This window comes from Embiotoca jacksoni, unplaced genomic scaffold, assembly GCF_022577435.1.
Source record: "Embiotoca jacksoni isolate LCO1_2020_lvr unplaced genomic scaffold, fEmbJac1.0.p SCAF_17, whole genome shotgun sequence".
Lineage (NCBI taxonomy): Eukaryota > Metazoa > Chordata > Actinopteri > Embiotocidae > Embiotoca > Embiotoca jacksoni.
In genome coordinates, this window is record NW_027185307.1 from 6748607 (window position 1) to 6754630 (window position 6024).

Here is a 6024-nt window from a genome sequence, read left to right on the forward strand (position 1 = left end):
TGGCAACCTTGTAGCTGTACTTTCAAAGCCAACATAAACTTTGATGCATCCTTTGAGACATAATGCTTAATTCACCAACAACTTCACGCATTAGATCATTAGGGCATTTTGATCAATGCTTTCCAAAAGCAAATTCACAAGACCTGATGATTCATGATTAAAGCTTGTGTCCCAGCTAACGTCATGGTGTATATATTTTCTCATGTCTTATTCACAAATACATATTTCACTGGTGTAATAGAATAAACATAACCTCATAGATCTCATGTTGTTCCCCTACAGATGTTTATCCTTGAGGGTCATGGGTGACTGGAGCCTATTGGACAAAAGGTGGGGAGCTTCCTGGATGGGACACAAGTCCATCGCAGGGCTAACACAGAAAGACAACCATCCATTCTCACATTTATACCTGCGGCCAATTTAGAATCGCCAATCAACCAAATATCCAGTAAAACCCCACACAGGCACAGGAAGGACATGCAAACTCGGGTTCAAACCCAGAATCTTCTTGCTGTGAGGAGACTTTGATAACCACTGCTCCACCGTGCTGCCTTCCCCACAGACATGAATAGAATAAAATAAAATAATCATACTTTCCTATAGATTTTCCAAACCTAATTTTGCAGGGTGTATGATGGTTTAAAACATTTCTTTAAAGTCACTCCTTCTCACATCATGTGATGAACTTAGAAGCTGTATTAATGCAGCTTGGCCAAAATGCTAAAAATGACCACACAGCCCGGCACCGTTCCCAGGGACTTGCTGTTATAAAGAATTTGACAGATTTTTTAGAATTTGCTAAGCCCCTCCCCCAAATACTGATTATCTATTCATATTTTAGCAACTGTAACTACGTGCACATGTAGGCTCGTTCGCTCTTACGCTAGTGTGTAAGGGTAAAACACATCACATCAAGGACTGTACACGTAGTCTTAGCTGTTCAAATGCTGATATTTAAGAGAATAATCTGTCAATGTAATTAGAACAAAAAATATGTAATTACATAAATGTTACATTTGTACAGCTGGGAAAAGTTCAAATCAGCCATTTACTGGTGTTTGACATGTCTAGCATTAAAGCACTGTTGACAAGCATACTATGAAAAACACTCCCAGGCTATCGGTGTGATAATAGCTGGAGGTTTTAAGCAATGTAATCCGACAATTTTACCTGTTTTCCACTCAACCTTTCAGCCCTCTTTTGGTGATAGATAATGATCTCGCTCCACTTCGAGGCATGTCGAGTCATGTCACGTTGGACGACACAATTTATACATGATGACATGATAATTATCAACTGGAGCGGCCAACAAGGTTGTGAGGTCATTACTCCCATGGTGGATAATTTTCCAGCCTTTGAAACTCACACAATAGAAAGTGAGAAGTAGAGTGAAGGGCAGAGGGAAGGGGAAAGAGAGAAAGCAATCCACAAGACAAAAATTAGCATTTGATATCGACAATCACGTGGCACCAGAACTCTTACTTGACTGAAGTGGTTGTGGATGTCTCTCATAAAACGTATATTACATTAGGGCTTCGGGGAGATGAGGAGGGGGGAGAGGGGAGGGGGAAATTCACAATACAATTAGAATTCATCAAAGAAAGTTTAGTTTCTTCTGTTGATGTGTCAGCCAAGATGGAGGTTGCATTTGGTAATATGAACGTAAAGTAGTTCTGGCAGACGTTTCCTGCCTCCTGTCCTCGACTTGAAGGAAATTTCCAGTCTCACAGAGCTGCGGCACACTCTCAGTTTAACTTCCCAGCTTCTAAGGGAATTGGCATACATCATAGGGGCCCACAGCAATCAAATCTGGGCAGGTGACACCGAAAACAAAGTAAAGCAGCTCTGAGTGGAGCCCTTCATGGTAAAATTTTACAGGGATTTCATGGTGGAAGTTTCAAGGCTTCCTTTTTTGTCAGCCTAATCAAGGATGAGGTGAATTTAAAATCAATGATGGGCTCACTAAGATTATTGACAGATACCAGCGAGTCATTAACAGCATGAGAGCAAAATGACTTTTCTTGGTAATTTTCATTAATTTAGCTGAAATGGAACAGTGGGCATCAGCCCTGCACAGCAACATTTGGATCAATAAAAAGGAACAACAGAAAAATGCCAATTGATCTCTGTTAAAATAAACTGCAGGGGACTGTTACGGTACAGAATGTGTTCGATTGGAATTTCACGAGTCCTTCGTGCGACTCTGATAGAGCAACAGAGAACATTAAATGAACACTAATGCACTGTCTATCCATGGCATTTATGGGAAATGTCAAACAAGCCCTTTGCTTGAGATAATGTGGAAATATATGTTGCCACAAACGGCTTAATATACAGATTTGCAAAGAATATCAAATTTGAGACTAAGTTACAGTAAATGTACCTGTTATATGTACTCCATATAATACAAACTGCCTTTTCTAGAACCTCCAAAGGGAATCTCAAATCCAGCTCAACAATCCATTTTAACATTGCCTTCCAGTACTCTACCTAACATGCGCTTCAAATTTAGAACTTCGTGTGTTATTATTCACGTCATAAAAATAACACTTCTTCAAAGGACATTTGGAGCACACCAATTAAATCATGACATGAAAATAAACCAGAACCACAAACTCTCACCGCTGATGTCACACAGTTGGCATGTACAATACTGTGACTGTCATCTCAAGAAAAATTACAGCATCAGTCATTGCATTACATTGCAGTGATAAAGACGTTTCATGGGTGTGTTCATTTGAACAACGTGTCCCAACGATGTTAAATTCAAGTGTTTTTTTCAATATAGGGTGGTTAGTGCGGATTTGTTAAACGCTCCTCCAATGATTTCCAAATTAACCCGAGGTCTCCGCCCATTGGGATGAAACGACTGACAACAATTCCCTATGAAGCGATACCAGACCCATATATTCATGCAGGGAATATGCGCAACTGGAGGGAGGTAGTAGGATGTTATTATAGAGTCTACTGATGAAAGAGGTTGGGGTGGTTGGATGAGTCAACAAAACACTGGTGGATGATCACTTTGTTTCAGAATGGCAGTCAACAATGTTTTTTCTTTAGCCATGACTGCAGTAATTTAGTGTGGTATTACCAGACCCAAATCCTCTGTGTAAATAGATTGGGTCTGCTTGGCCACGCTGCATTGAAGATTGTTAGCAGTTATTGCAGCTTAATGGGAGGAGACCTCTGGTCAATTTTTAAACTACTGGAGCAGCCTTTTACCAATTAGCATTGACCACCGTATGATGCAGGTCACATCTGCCATTTTTGGAACTATGTTTAGACATACATACTTCAACTTCATCATACTTAACCACCTCCATTATTTGCTGATTGGTGCACCCTAAAGAGTGGCTGAGCGAACCTTCATGCAAAAAGGATTTCCAGGCTATTATCACAGCAAATTTCCTAAACCTGAGCAATCCCTATTTATAGTGGCATCGCATGAACAATGCATTTTGACCTTTTGTTTGGAATGCTTCCAAGTCTTCCAAAATCTCAATTGACCAATTATTTCTTGTCCTCGGATATCTGTTGTTCTTGCTACTTGTTGCTATACTTGATGTATGTACATTTTGCTTTAGTCTGAAAATACTGCTGTATTTGCTACAATGGTTTCACCTCTCACATAACCATCAACCAGTCCTGACTCTTATTTTAGAGGTTGTGCGCTGGACAGCTGTTAACATATAAGTGGTAAGAGAGAGTCCTGCCAGCACTTAGACAATCCTTAATTTAAAATGACCGAAGGAAAAACCAATTTCTACCACAATGTTTTGTGTGTTGGCCAGTTTTCCACTTGGCACAGCTCCTCTGTGTGCTTTTCTGGTTTTGACCCTGAAAGGATCAAAAACACATCAGAGGTCAGTCCAATCGTCTGAAGCCAATGCAGGCCTGTCCTGATAGAGTCTGATATAGCAACCATTGGAGCACATCCGGCCGGTGCTGTGTATCCTGTGACAGCCGCTGAGCACAGATAAAGATGTGTGTGGTCAAACATACAAAGTTTGATCTGATGCTCCTACCTCTATGAATAAGCAGCCAGCCAGCAAAACAGCCACATGCTGTGGACAGGGAGGAGGAGTGGAAAGATCAATGCTAACGGAGTTCTCTGCAAGAACCATTTTTGATTCAATCAAAACCCGCTGATGATGTTTTTTTTTTTGTCTCTTTTCGTCGTTGTTGTTCGCGGTGGAGTTGGGGATGCATGTGATTTCACTGCGTGGCACTTGTAGCCTCAATCCCCAGATGGGGAATCAATAAATGAGGGAAGGTAGTAGTGAGGGCTCTTAAAAACCCAATCACAGAGTCATGTAATTCAGTTAAATCCATAGATTGCGAGTTTTTTTTTGTAGCAAGTCACATATATTTCTGTACTCTCTATCGACAGTAGTTTTATGATGCTCTTGTGTCTCACAATTCAGCTTCAAGGGCTAAATTGCTTCCCTTCCAAGCCAAAAAACTAAATTGTAAAGCTGTATTTTTTATAACCAGTGCTGCCATGGTGATACATTACCTTTCATTTCCTGACATTGTTTTAAACGTCTTTTCTAATTAGTTAACTTACTGATTTTGTAGTCGAAATCAAAGGCTGTTGAAGGCTCTCTCGGTGGCCAGTCACTGATGCTGCCATTCCCTGTGATTAATGATGAAAGCTGGTGAAATGAACAGATTATGGTCCACCTGTGCATGTGTCTGTGTTTGTTTATGAGTGTGCATACAAATGTGCTTTTCCTCAGGCGTCTTTCATTATATGTGCATGAAAACGTGACTGTGTTTACCCATAAAATAGATAGAGCACGCTGTGACATATTCAAAACTCACCATCAGGGACCGTAAAGTACACATCTTCCTTGTTATTGGAGATAGAGACACGGTGGTAAGGAGAGGGGAAATTATGGCGAGCAGTGTGAATCATCACAGTGGCTCATTGCCACTTTATGTTTATTGGAATGCCAAAGGACAACTAAAGCCATCAGAAAGCCTCGTATTGAGTGCACGGAGATCCCTTCCTCCCTTCCTGAGACATACTGTCATCCCCACCATCATCATAGCTTTTCACTGATTATAATAAACAGAAAGAAGCGGGTCTATTTTATGTTTAAGCCCCATGATACCTTGCAGAAATCATGGACATCTATTCCTTTCTCTGAAGTGGCATCTACAAGAGATAACAGCATGCTACAGAAGTCTTCCCTTTTTTTTTTTTTGACCTTTGTTGAAAATAAATGACGAGACCACAGCTTGTCACATCTAGATGTACACTGAAGAAGTAGCCTCAGATCTTAAATGAAAGGAACGCGTTTCACTGTCTGCTGTTGCAACAACAGTCAAGCTGAACTAACGCATTTTAGGTTGTCACATTGCTTTCCCGGTAGCAACTGACTCAATAAAGTAGCTAAATATGATGTGTTATGGCCAGTTCTTCAGGCTATCTTCCCATCCCCTTGTAGTCAGTGAAAGGAGTGACCAGAAGTTGTACCAACAGTTCACACAAGGTATTATGGGATGATGAAATAGGATTACTCCCTACGCATGGTTTCAGTCTCTCAAAACAGAAACAAAAAAAGGATAACCTTCAGTGTGGGAATTTTAGGCCTTGTTCAGACTGTCGGTCCAAATCAGTTTTTTGTCATATCGAGTCTATCCAGATTGATTTTTGCAAATTGCATCCAAACCACGTTTGGAGGTGGTTTGAAGTGTGATGCCAATCGGATTTCTACAGGTGCGTAGAAATCCGTGTAACACAACGATTACGTCATTTTCAGAGTGACAAAGTGAACAGAATCGATGCTATCACCCGCAGAGCGCTATCAGAGTGCAGATTTTGACGTTATGGAGTATAACGAGAACAACAGTCCGTGGACAGACGCCGAAATAAATTGTCTGCTGGTGAAAAGACGGACCTTCATTTGTCACGCTTAATCTGTTTAGCCTGCAGTCTGAACAAAGCCAAAGTTTCGTGATTGGAATGGGCTTGAATCGTAAAATGGCCCAGGGAGCTGACTATTGCTTCATCAG